General features: G+C 40.4%; 1 protein-coding gene across 5 annotated transcripts in view; it reads right to left on the bottom strand.

Annotated features, from left to right (window-relative positions):
• Positions 1-13,764, bottom strand: part of LOC135734533 (transient receptor potential cation channel subfamily M member 4-like) — a 564,782-nt gene that overhangs the window by 291,282 nt on the left and 259,736 nt on the right. The window lies entirely within an intron of this gene.

The raw sequence follows: 13,764 nt of genomic DNA, 5'->3' as shown, positions 1-13,764 counted from the left end.
AATACTCAGCTTCAGTCATAGCGCCACCTAGAGGTAGGAGAAAATGCCATGTTTTACGCTGGGATTTACTGCTCTTAGAGATTTAATCAATTCATCATCATATCTGGTCAGACTGATCTTAAGCCCTTTGTAATGATAATTTGCGAAGATCTTGACTTTTTGTTGACGGGCATGTCCGTGGCCGCCTGGCAAAGTGTGATGTTTTGCCATGAAACAGGAAGCTGATGTATTTCAGACATACATTGTCCGATCTGCCTCCGACTTCACACGTTTGATTAGGGTCCCGGCCTGAACACATCAACATGGCATAATTCAGTAACAGTCATAGCGCCACCTAGAGGCAGCAGGAAATGCCATGTTTAACTCTGTGACTTACTGCTCTTAGAGATTTAACCATATCAACATCATATTTCATCAGTATAATTTCAAGATCTTGTGTGATGATAAAAAGCAACAACCTTGACTTTTCATTAAAGGGGGTGTCCGTGGCGGCCTCGCAAAGTATCGCTAAATGAATTGCATTTTGACAGCCTAAACGAGCTCAAAAAGTCATGAAACGTTGCACACGTGTCAAAGGTGGTGCAAATTTTCATGTGATATAGGCTTCAGAACTGGGGGTGTTAAAATGGCTCTATAGCGCCACCTACAAAAATTCAATGGAGCAGCCCCCCGCTACGTTAAACGTAGAGATACGAAATGCAATAGGATTATGTATCACTCCGAGACCTACAAAAAAAGTCTCTTGGAGCAAAGCTCTAAACCCCACAGGAAGTCAGCCATTTTGAATTTTCTCTGTAATTTGAGTCCAAATTTTGCCATTTCTGGCCTTCGTACTTTAACGAACTCCTCCTAGAAATTTAATCAGATAATCATCATATTTGGTCTATGTCATCTAAAGGCCTTTGTGATGCTAAATTGCGGAGATCTTGACATTTGGATGGAGGGTGTGTCCGTGGCAGCTTGCCAAATTTCTGTGTTTCTCAATGAAACAGGAAGTTGTTCTAATTCAGGCTTAAAACGTCCAATCTGACCCACACTTCACATGTTTGTTAAGTGTCATGGCCTGAACACATCAACATGGCAAAATTCAGTAAAAGTTATAACGCCACCTGCTGGCTGTTGAAATGCCATGTTTTACACTGTGATTTACTGCTAATAGAATTTTTTTCAGATCATCATCATATTTGGTCAGTCTGAACTAAAGGACTTCAAAATGATAAAGAGTGAAGATCTTGACATTTCGTTAAAGGGGCGTGTCAATGGCGGCCTGGCAAAGTTCACCATGAAAAAGCTGTTGTAACTCAGGCAAGCAATGTCCGACCTGTCACAGACATCATACATTTGACAAGGGTCCTGGCCTGAACACATCAATGTTACAACAATCAATTACAATCATAGCGCAACCTGCTGCGACTGGTCTGACTTGAGTTGCTATATCTTTTCTAACTGATGGGACCTTCCGAATTCCTAAACGGGGCACTCAAACACCCCAAAATTTCCATTAACTTAACATTGAGACAAACTTTGACGGGTCATAGCTGCGAGTGAGAAACATACATCACAATGGGGTGTAAGCTGTACCCCTGGGGTGTAAGAGGCCCCCAAAATTTCCCATTGACTTATAATGGGGCAGGAAACATGCCCATATAAGGGAATAAAAGTGTCCCAGATGGAATATCTTCACTTTAGAGTGTCGTGGAGACATGGGGGTGGGCTCATTTTACTCAGTCATCAAATCAGTCTCTTAGGATCGTCCCAGAGCTATTAAGCCACACCCCTTGCAAGAATTTTGGGTACCCTAGCAACATCTCCCATAGACTACCATTATATAAAAGCCCAGGGGCCGTATTCACAAAGAATTTTAAGGCTAAAAGTAGCTCCTAACTGGCGAATTTAGGAGCAACTCCTAAAAATACTGGGCGTGTCACTCCTAAATTTAGGACTCCTAATTTTTTTCACTAAGAGTAATTCACAAAGCATTTTAGCCCTAAAAGTAGCACCTAAGTCTGGGACAGCTTAAAAGAAGTCGAGAGGACTCCTAACTCACTAAGACCTATTCACAAAGGATCTTAAAATGTCTTAGGTGCTGATCCTCCTTAACATGGACAGTTTCACCAACTCAAAAGCATTGCACATACTTAAAAGCACACTTTAATGTAAGCATATTGTTTATAACATTTGTTTCATAATTCATTACATTCATGGCAAGCAGGAAGTTTTTTACAATTACATGAAACAGTGTCGTCCGGGGTCCGCGACACAAGCGGGAATGCTGCATTGATCTGCAAACAAATCCTCTCCCCAGTGATGCGCGGGTTGATGCCTGCGGTCACCCGCGGATTTTTTGGGGTCCGACTTGCGGGCGGGTTAGTTGAAAATGTTGGTCGGGTGCCGGTTGTTTTGTACATTGACCCGCGCATCATTGTCTCGCATGTCTCACGCTTATAGTTTTGCTTGATATCTCAGTGCCGAATTTCCCTTTTATTACGTTTCTTTTTTTCCAGCACCAACTGGGACAGCAGCAGTAACTGATCCTGCATCCATTTGGGCTTTCTTTTCCGTTTTGGCGAGTTCATAATCCACCGTCATTCATTTATTTATTACATTAGGATTCTTCAATATGGGCAACATTTCCTTGCTTTAAGTAGTCTATTTAGGCTAATAGGATGTCAATTAATCAAGCAAGTGTTAATGTAATGTTGTTTTTTATTATTAGGCAATTGGCGGTTTTCATTTGGGTATTAGGCTACCTTGATTTAATATAATTTCATTCACATCTTTTCTTTAATATATGCATTTCGATGGCATTACTATTATTATTTTGTGTAGGACACAGACATATTTCGATGTTGTAATTCCATGATTTGGTGCGTCTGTGTTATGTCACACATGACAGCCCTGTCATCTAACAACCAATCACAGTGGTCATTGCGAGGCAGCTCGTGCATGAGAATTGACGTCATCCGTAGCAACAAAGACTCACTCTTAGTTTAGGAGTTATCATTTTTCCTTACTAAAAGTAGGTCTGAAAGGCGTTGTGAATAACTTTTAAGAGAAAACTCCTAGCTAAAATCTTTTTAGGAGTACTCTTTGTAAAAGCCAACAGAGTAATTATGCACTTTAATTATTACTTTTATGCATTTTAATTATTGCTATGCTATAATGTTTTATGTTTACAATATTGAGCTTTTATTTTGGCAACCTCAGAAAACCGGATGTGTAGTGACGTAATTCAGTTTAGAAGAACGGCGGAAAAAAGACGAAAGAAAGTCTGAAAGGTTCACGGTTAAAGAGTAAAAAGCACGGATAAATTACAAGGTTTTAGCTTCGGTCATATGGGGAACAAGGTTTGTAAAGTTTATAGAACATATATTCAAGCTACTTAATGAATGTTATTGTGAAATGTGAAACTTAAAGTTCACGGATTAAAACTAATGTAAAGAGTTGTGTTACGGTTGAAATGTAATGCATGGTTTATTTGTTTACTCAGCTCTTACGTTGGTTGATGACACGGAGAGCAATAAAAATCATTTAACCATCAGTTCTGGCCTTCTCAATATTGACCCGATGCTACAGTAAGAGCTTGACCACCGCTACAGCCTGCACGACATAGTTACACGATTCAACGGCAATACCCGCGACGTCCAGCAGGTGGCAGAAGTTGGTCAGAAAATACAAGATTTCAACTAAAGGCACTCAAAACGGAAGGATCACAAGCTGCTTCAGTAATTCAAATGGATGTAAATGAACAGATCACAAGTTTACAACGAGAAATTCAAGATTTAAAAAACTCGCTTGAAGCTGAAAGTGAGGATAGACAAAATATTAAAGATTCAATCACATGCAAGGAACAAATTTTAGCAGAGCTTCAAAACAAAGCTCAAAACATATCAGAGTTACAAAGACGTTCTGAAAGAGTTAAAGTACAAACGGAAAGGATGATAACATATCAAAGGGAAGAAATGAGTAAAAGGGAAAAAAGACTAACAACTCTTTATGAACAACGGAAAACACAGGTACGTGAAACAAGAGAAAGGTTAAAATCAGATATCACAGACAAGGAGATGTCAGAACTTGCAGATATAACAGAGCAAAGTAGAGATGATGTATTAAGGTTATATTCAGAAATAAGGAACCAAATGGCACCATCATCTGACATAAGGAGGAAGATTGATGCATGTGATGCAATAACTCATGACATTGTAAGGATACTTCTGGAAAGATTAAGTGGTGTTGATGAGGAATTTGATGCAGAGCGCGAAAGAACTCGTTTAGGTGAACTTTTAAAGCAGGATTACGCCCAATCCATATACGGCTCAACCGCAGCATCAAATCGCAGCCAACGGTCCTCAGCTTCACAGCTCACAGCACAACGAGCCGCCGCAGCAGCTGAGCTAGCTGCAAAGGAGGCTGAATATGAGACTGTACTAGAGGAATTAAGACAACAGGAAAAGATAAAAGCTCTAGAAGAGGAGCACAAGAAACAAATGGCAGCTCAAACATCTGAGTTAGAACGCTTAAAGGCACAGAAGGACGTGAAAGCAGCTCGAGCAGGGACGGATTATGGCGATGATGTGCCCTGGGCACGGATGTCTCAAAGGCCCCCTTTACCAATTTTTTGGGTAACAGCGTTGCACCTGTATGCACAGGGCTCAAGTGTTGGGTCGCCTCTGCCTGTATGCCCCATCTTACAGGATTAACAATGGCACTAATACGCGGGGAGAGAATGCACACAATATTCTGTACTTTCACACCACAAATTGTTTTTTTTATATATCTTACCAGTATCTGTCAACATACAACATACTGTACAACATACTCAATCAAAAAGATTCTGACCTCTCCAAATCATATCACAGGAGAAAATTCCATAAATATTTTACATTTCTACATTTAGCAGACATTTCATTACATTTCATGTGTAACAGTCGTTCACCACAGGCATTTAGGGGCTGGACACGGCAAAACTTTTAAACACGGCTGAAAATGCCTTGAGGACGCCGAATGCCAGCTGTTTTTCAGCCGAGCGCTTGGGTAGCTGTGATACTTCAGCTGTAAGCCGGTTGGTTGCTGTGGTAATGTCCCGCCCCCCCTCCACTGTAATTGGACGGCCGTGTGAGAACTGACATTGACGAGCTGAGATTTCACTCAAGGTTGAATATTTTTGAACTCTCAGCACTCAGTGCCGAAAAAACCCAGAGCGCCGGTTTTCAGCGCGGAAAAAACCCGCTAGCTGCTTGCTTATTTGAAAAACGCAGAGTTTCCATTGGAATCAATTGAAAACATGCGCTGGCCGCGGGCGTAAAAGCTTTGTGTGTCCAGCCCCTAAAGACAGTGAATATACGTCCTTGACACATTTTGCGTCTTAGTTCGTTTTTTACTCTTGCCATTAGAGAAAATGAACGTTCTCCTTCACAGTTGCTGACTGGCAGGGTGAGGAAAAGCTGTCCTTTTGTGCTTTCTTATCACTGATCCACATGGTTGTGGTTTTAAACTCATTTTTGTTTTGGTTTTTGAGTAACCATCTTCTACGCGTGACTTTTATATTACGCAATGCTTTTCACTCGCCTCTAGATGTCAATATTTAACACAACTTTACTGAACATAAAATTAAAATATTTATTTGAAAATAATAGACACAGTAAATTTAACAGGGCCCCCTGCTGGCCCAGTGCCCTGGGCAAGTGCCCAGTAGGCCCGTGCGTTAATCCGTGCCTGAGCTCGAGCTAGGTTTGAAGCATATGACAGAGAGTTATCACAGGTGAATGATGTACAGCCAATAAAAAGTGAACAGGTGAAACCATACTTCATACCCAAACAGCCCACATCAGCACTTTCTTTCACTCCTGCGCAGACAACTCCACCTAATGTCTCTCAACTAGCTCAAGCCGTACAGGACAGCATTAAACTGAATAGACTTCCCACGCCAGAACCAACAGTGTTTAGTGGTGAATCACTAAGCTTCATTGAATGGAAATCCACGTTCATATCACTGATTGAACAACAGGGCATCTCAACAGCAGATAAGTTGTACTATTTAAAGAGATATGTAACGGGCCCAGCTCGAAAATGCCTTGAAGGGACTTTCTTCAGAAACGATGAGGAGGCATACAAAGACGCTTGGGACAAATTGAATCAGAGGTACGGCCAGCCATTCGTGATACAGAAAGCATTTAGAGAAAGGCTAGCAAACTGGCCTAAGGTTCAGCCTAGAGATGCTGATGGACTGAGAGCATTTGCAGATTTCATAAATGCATGTTTACTCGCGATGCCTCACGTAAAGGGTCTACAAATACTCAATGACAGTGAAGAGAACCAAAAACTGTTGCACAAACTACCAGACTGGATAAACGCAAGATGGGACAGGCAGGTAACAAAGACTTTATTGGAGGGCGAAGAGTTTCCAAGTTTTAGCGCTTTTGCCTCTTTCCTCTCGCTAGAAGCCGAAGTCGCCTGCAATCCAGTCACCTCCATTCATGCACTTCGCTACACTGAAACAAACAGCAACAAAAGGTACACAAAGGAAATCAAAGGAAACAATGCAAGTGTATTTAACACAAATACAACTGTAGAAAGTGATAAAAGGATGATAACAAAAATACCTAACGGCTCACCATGCACAATGTGCCAAGGCACCCATCAACTTCACCAGTGCCCTGACCTCTTGGAAATGTCCTTAGAAAACATAAGGAAATATGTGAAAGACAATAGACTTTGTTATGGTTGTCTAAAACAAGGACACACTGCTAAGGACTGCAAAAGCCGCCTTACCTGTGAAACTTGCACAAAGCGACACCCAACGTGTCTTCATGATGAAAATTACAGGAACAGTCTGCAACGAGAAACATATGTAAAAACAATCAATGCAACTCAAGGTAACTTACCTGAAACAGCAACAGCCATGTCACTTAACGTTGCCAGATCTGAACAGTCAGTCAGCACTTCAATGATTGTTCCAGTGTGGCTCTCGACGACCACCAACCCACTCAAAGAAAAACTGGTCTATGCGTTACTGGACACACAGAGTGACACTGTTTTCATCAATCAGGATGTCACGCATGAGCTGCAGGCAGATGTTTGTCCAGTGAAGCTGAAACTCACTACGATGATTGGTAAAAATGCAGTTGTAAGCAGTGGAAAGGTGTCTGATCTTTTAGTGAGAGGTTATAACTCAGCCACAGTCATAAAGCTCCCCACTGCATACACAAAGGATTACATACCTGCTAACAGAGAACACATACCTACCTGTGAAACAGCCAAACAGTGGAGTCACTTGCTACCGATAGTAGACGAGATCCCTCCACTGCTCAGTTGTGAAGTAAGTCTCCTTATAGGTTATACTTGTTCTAGAGCTCTTGCACCAAAACAAGTAATCTTAGGCAAAGAAAACGAGCCCTATGCCATTCACACTGATTTGGGATGGAGCATAATTGGCAACTCGACACCAGACCGCGAAACAGACATGGCGAGCAGCCTCTGTCACCGAGTCACTGTTAAAGAAATCCCTCCTTCCACTCCAGCAGATGCAATACGTGCTCTGGAAAGAGATTTCAAGGAGATCGACGGAAATGAAAGGACTGTGACACAAGATGATTTAGTATTCCTTCAGAAGCTCAAGCATGGCATAACACGGACTGAAAATGGACATTTTGAAATGCCATTAACATTTAAAGAAAAAACACAAGTGCCAGATAACAGACAACTCGCTGAAACCAGACTAAACCGGCTCAAAGACAAATCAAATACACTCACAACTGTGACTGAAAGACAAAACGCAGAGACTGTGATTATCAAAGACCTGCAAAGACACGCATACCAAAATGAAATAGAGACATTAAGCAAAGGCAAACAGCTTTCAAAGAACAACAAGATGTACAACTTGGATGTCTTTTTGGACAAGGAAAATGTGCTCAAGGTGGGAGGAAGGGTCCAGCACTCATCGCTGCCCAGCTCTTTTAAACATCCAACAATCATACCGAGAGAACATCACATCACAAAACTGATAATTGCTCACTGTCACGAAAGGGTCAATCATCAAGGAAAGGGCTTCACAATGAACGAGATACGAACCAATGGCTATTGGATTCCAAAGTTGAGTCAAACGGTTGCATCCTACATACGTCAGTGTGTGTTTTGTCGGAAACAAAGGAGACCTGTGGAAGGACAAAAAATGAGAGACTTACCCACAGAAAGATTTGAACAATTTCCACCTTTCACACACTGTGAAACGGACGGTTTTGGACCGTTCCTGACCAAACAAGCAAGGAAAGATATAAAAGAGCTTCTGCTCATCTACGCGAGATGAGGTTCGTCTTGCAAAAGAGGCCAGCAAGAAATATGAAAACCTCAACCCCTCTGCCTCCCCCAGGACAGTTCGTTAAGGAGGACTTGTATGCACAAAAACGATGGCGTCAAGTACAGTACATGCTCGAACAGTTTTGGAGCAGGTGGGAAAAAGAGTACCTGCAGAACATAACGGTCAGTCAAAAATGGCACAAGCATAAAAAAAACAACAACATGCAAAAAGGAGACATAGTAATGGACAAAGATGAAATGCTTCCATGATCCCAGTGGAAACTTGGAAGGATATTGGACACTGTAAAAGATACAGATGAACTTGTCAGAAAGGTCAAAATAGGCTTTGCAGACAGAAACCTTACCAAAAAGGGTCAACGTGTGAACAAAATGTCTGTAGTAGAACGCCCAGTTCATAAGTTAGTTCTACTACTAGAAGATTGTGAAAAGTAAATTTACAATGCTTAAGTGTATTGTAAGTTAAAGTTGTGATATGCTTACAAGGTTATTTCTATATTTTGGTTAAGTAACTTGAAGAAATTATTTGTGTTTTAGTTGTGTAACAGCAAATAATTTGGTGGGAGTGTAAAAGCCAACAGAGTAATTATGCACTTTAATTATTACTTTTATGCATTTTAATTATTGCTATGCTATAATGTTTTATGTTTACAATATTGAGCTTTTATTTTGGCAACCTCAGAAAACCGGATGTGTAGTGACGTAATTCAGTTTAGTGATGTGTAGTGACGGATGTGTAGTGACGTAATTCAGTGACGTAATTCAGTTTAGAACTCTGTTGATGTTCTCCTTGAAAACTTTAACATAAAAGTTAAAGATGTTATTGATGATATAGCTCCAGTAAAGGTCAGGGTGATCACTGGCAGACGTAAAGCACCCTGGAGAAACACATCAGCAGTACAGCACATGAAAAGAACATGCAGAAAAGCTGAACGTATGTGGCGGAAAACAAAACTTGAAGTACATTATAGCATCTATAAGGACAGTCTTCGTGCTTTCAATGTAGAACTAGGCACAGCTAGACAGACCTTCTTCTCCAATATTATAAATAACAACATAAACCACACTCGCACTCTTTTTGCTACTGTAGAGAGACTAACAAACCCCCCAAATCAAGTTCCTAGTGAAATGCTCTCTGACAACAAATGCAATGAGTTTGCTAAGTTTTTCTCTGAGAAGATCAGTAATATCAGAATGGCAATCAATACGACCTCAAATTGTACTGTGGTCAGTCAGATATCATTGCAACAACCTCAGAAATTAGCCATTCTCTCAGAATTTGACATAATTGATATAAAAACCTTGGAAGAAACAGTACAACATCTTAAAGCATCAACTTGCAGCCTTGACACTCTCCCCACATCTTTTCTCAAAAAGGTGCTTAACTGCTTAGAAACTGACCTCTTAAAAATAGTAAACACCTCTCTGATCACAGGCACTTTTCCATAGTCATTAAATACAGCAGTTGTTAAGCCTCTCCTAAAAAAGAGTAACCTAGACAAAACCAAACTTAGCAACTACAGACCTATCTCAAATCTTCCGTTTATAAGCAAGATCGTTGAAAAGGTTGTTTTCAATCAGCTGAACAAATTCTTAAACTCAAATGGCTATCTGGACAACTTTCAATCTGGTTTCCGTCAGCATCACAGCACAGAGACAGTGCTCATAAAGATAATAAATGATATTCGCTTAAACTCTGATTCAGGTAAAATATCAGTGCTGGTGCTACTAGATCTTAGTGCTGCCTTTGACACAGTAGATCACACCATACTCTTACATAGACTGGAAAACTGGGTAGGGCTCTCTGGGATGGTTCTCAAATGGTTTAAAACATACCTACAAGGAAGAGGTTACTATGTGAACATAGGTAACCATAAATCTGAGTGGACATCCATGACATGTGGAGTCCCACAGGGTTCAATTCTTGCACCGCTTCTGTTTAATTTGTATATGCTCCCACTTGGTCAAATAATGAAAAAGAACCAAATTGCTTACCACAGCTATGCAGATGACACCCAGATATACTTAGCCCTGTCACCCAATGACTACAGCCCCATTGACTCTCTATGTAAATGCATTGATGAAATTAACTGTTGGATGCGTCAAAACTTCCTCCAGTTAAACAAAGACAAAACCGAAGTCATTGTATTTGGAAATAAAGATGAAACTCTCAAAGTTAACACATACCTTGACTCTAGGGGTCTAAAGACACAAAATAAAGTCAGAAATCTTGGTGTAATTTTAGAGTCTGACCTTAATTTCAGTAGTCACGTGAAAGCGATAAGCAAATCAGCTTACTACCATCTCAGAAATATTGCCAGAATTAGATGTTTTGTCTCAAGACAGGACTTAGAGAAACTTGTTCATGCTTTCATCACCAGCAGGGTGGATTACTGCAATGGACTCCTTACTGGGATCCCCAAAAAGACCATTAGACAGCTGCAGCTCATACAGAACGCTGCTGCCAGAATTCTGACCAGAACCAAAAAATCTGAGCACATCACTCCAGTCCTCAGGTCCTTACACTGGCTTCCTGTTACATTTAGAATAGACTTTAAAGTATTGTTACTCGTTTATAAATCACTTCATGGCTTAGGACCCAAATACATGACAGATATGCTAACTGAATATAAACCTAACAGATTACTCAGATCATTAGGATCAGGTCAGTTAGAAATACCAAGGGTTCACTCAAAACAAGGTGCGTCAGCATTTAGCTTTTATGCCACCTCTAGCTGGAATCAACTTCCAGAAGAGATCAGATGTGCTTCAACAGTAAACACTTTTAAATCTAGATTAAAAACACATTTGTTTAACTCTGCATTTACTGAATGAGCACTGTGCTGCTTCACACTGACTGCACCTTTAACTCAAGTCACTTTTACTCCTGTTTTATTCTTTTTAACATTTTAAACTGTTTTATTAAAATCACATTTATTTTCTTTAATTGTTATTTTAAATTCTCATGTATCTTTGTCTTTATTGTGATCTTATCGTGTAAATCTTATTTTTACATTTTCTTTTTTCTTTTTTATATATTGTTTTCTCATTTATGTGTAAAGCACTTTGAATGACCTATGTGTATGAAATGTGCTATACAAATAAACTTGCCTTGCCTTGCCTGCCTAGAAGAACGGCGGAAAAAAGACGAAAGAAAGTCTGAAAGGTTCACGGTTAAAGAGTAAAAAGCACGGATAAATTACAAGGTTTTAGCTTCGGTCATATGGGGAACAAGGTTTGTAAAGTTTATAGAACATATATTCAAGCTACTTAATGAATGTTATTGTGAAATGTGAAACTTAAAGTTCACGGATTAAAACTAATGTAAAGAGTTGTGTTACGGTTGAAATGTAATGCATGGTTTATTTGTTTACTCAGCTCTTACGTTGGTTGATGACACGGAGAGCAATAAAAATCATTTAACCATCAGTTCTGGCCTTCTCAATATTGACCCGATGCTACACTCTTAGTGGTAAGATAAAATGCTTTGTGAATACGGCCCCAGATGGATATCTTTGCACCTATAGTGTCATAGACACATGGGTGTTGGCTCATTTTACTCAGGCATCCAATCAGTCTCTGAGGATTCTTATCGAGGTATTAAGCCACACCCCCAGCAACCAAATACGATCACCCTAGCAACATAATAAACAAAGCCTTATATCTCTGCATCTGAACATCATAGAGACATGGGGGTTGAGTCTTTGGGTCATGTTAGCATCATGCTAGCTTCATGCTTAGTCATACTAGCTTCATGCTAGTTTCATGTTAGCTTTATGCTAATTTCATAATAAATCTTGCTAACTTCATGTTAAATCATGCTAGCTTCATGCTAATTCATGTAAGCATCATGCTAGCTTCATGCTAATTCATGTAAGCATCATGCTAGCTTCATGCTTATTCGTGTTTGACAAAGCCAACATACTGTTCTTCGATCTAAGCTTATTATTATTATTAGTGGTGCTTGCATTTATGCAAGGCATCACTATTATTTAGGGATGCACCGAATCCAGGATTCGGATTCGGATTCGGCCGAATACTGGGCTTTTTGACGGGGTTCGGATTCGGCCGAATCCTAGATTTTTTTTCCACCGAACCGAACCCTAGGTTTGCGCTACGCAGGTCGACGTCACGCGGCCGTTGATTACACACATCGGGTGCTGACGTGGAGATGAGCTTTTTCTTTCGGTGAGCCTTGGGGGCTGGACACACCAAAACTTTTAAACGCCAAATTCCAGCTGTTTTTCAGCCGAGCGCTTGGTAGCTGTGATGCTTCAGCTGTAACCAGTTGGTTGCTGTGGTAATCTCCCGCCCCTCCTCCACTGTAATTGGACGGCCGTGTGAAACCTGACATTGACGAGCGGAGCTTCTCATTCAAAGTTAAATATAGTTTTCAGCGCGGAGCTGCTTGTTTATTGTAAAAACGAGCGTGTTGCAACGCATCGCTTTCATTATGCATAGGCTTATGGTAATTGTCAAAAAAGTTTTTTTCAACTTGCCATCCTGGCAGGATGTACAGTTAAAATTAAATAAAATGAAAAATACACTGCTGTTGACGTTGTTTACTTCATTAATGTGTTTTACTGTGTTAATGGAATAAGGATGCGAGTAGGATTCGGTATTCGGTTTCGGATTCGGCCGAATCTTAAACGGTGGATTCGGGATTCGGCCGAACCTAAAAAATCTGGATTCGGTGCATCCCTACTATTATTATTGCTCAGGGATATTATTAGTGGTGCTTGCATTTATGCAAGGCATCACTATTATTATTGCTCAGGGATATTATTAGTGGTGCTTGCATTTATGCAAGGCATCACTATTATTATTGCTCAGGGATATTATTAGTGGTGCTTGCATTTATGCAAGGCATCACTATTATTATCTTGCATACTTATTATTAGTGGTGCTTGCATTTATGCAAGGCATCACTATTATAATTGCTCATACTTATTATTAGTGGTGCTTGCATTTATGCAAGGCATCACTATTATTATCTTGCATACTTATTATTAGTGGTGCTTGCATTTATGCAAAAATCCTCTAAGGACCCGGACATCCGGTTGTGACGTCACGCTGAACAGATTGTGCATCGTAGCTCCGTCGAGTTCATCTAAAAGCTTTTTTTTACCATCTTATTCCTATTTATATAATATAACTTATTAGTTTTACATAGGAATACTTTACCGTGACGATTATTGAGCAGTACTACCACGTGAAACTATTTATCACTAATAAACACCCAGTGTTAGCATATAGCCCGCTAGCATCCACACGGTGGAGGCTGAAGCTAGCATTTTCCGATCTAATGGCGGATTCATCTGATATATGCTTTTCTGACCTATCCTCACCTGAGCGGGAAGCTGTGGAGGAGTTGTTTCCCGGTTTTAGCAGATCCAAGGCGAGGTACAGCGCCCACTTCACCCTGCCTTCCGACGTCCACAAGCGAGCAAC

The sequence above is a fragment of the Paramisgurnus dabryanus genome, chromosome 1, assembly GCF_030506205.2.
Source record: "Paramisgurnus dabryanus chromosome 1, PD_genome_1.1, whole genome shotgun sequence".
NCBI classification, from domain to species: Eukaryota; Metazoa; Chordata; class Actinopteri; order Cypriniformes; family Cobitidae; genus Paramisgurnus; species Paramisgurnus dabryanus.
This window is presented reverse-complemented; position numbering and strand designations above follow the sequence as displayed.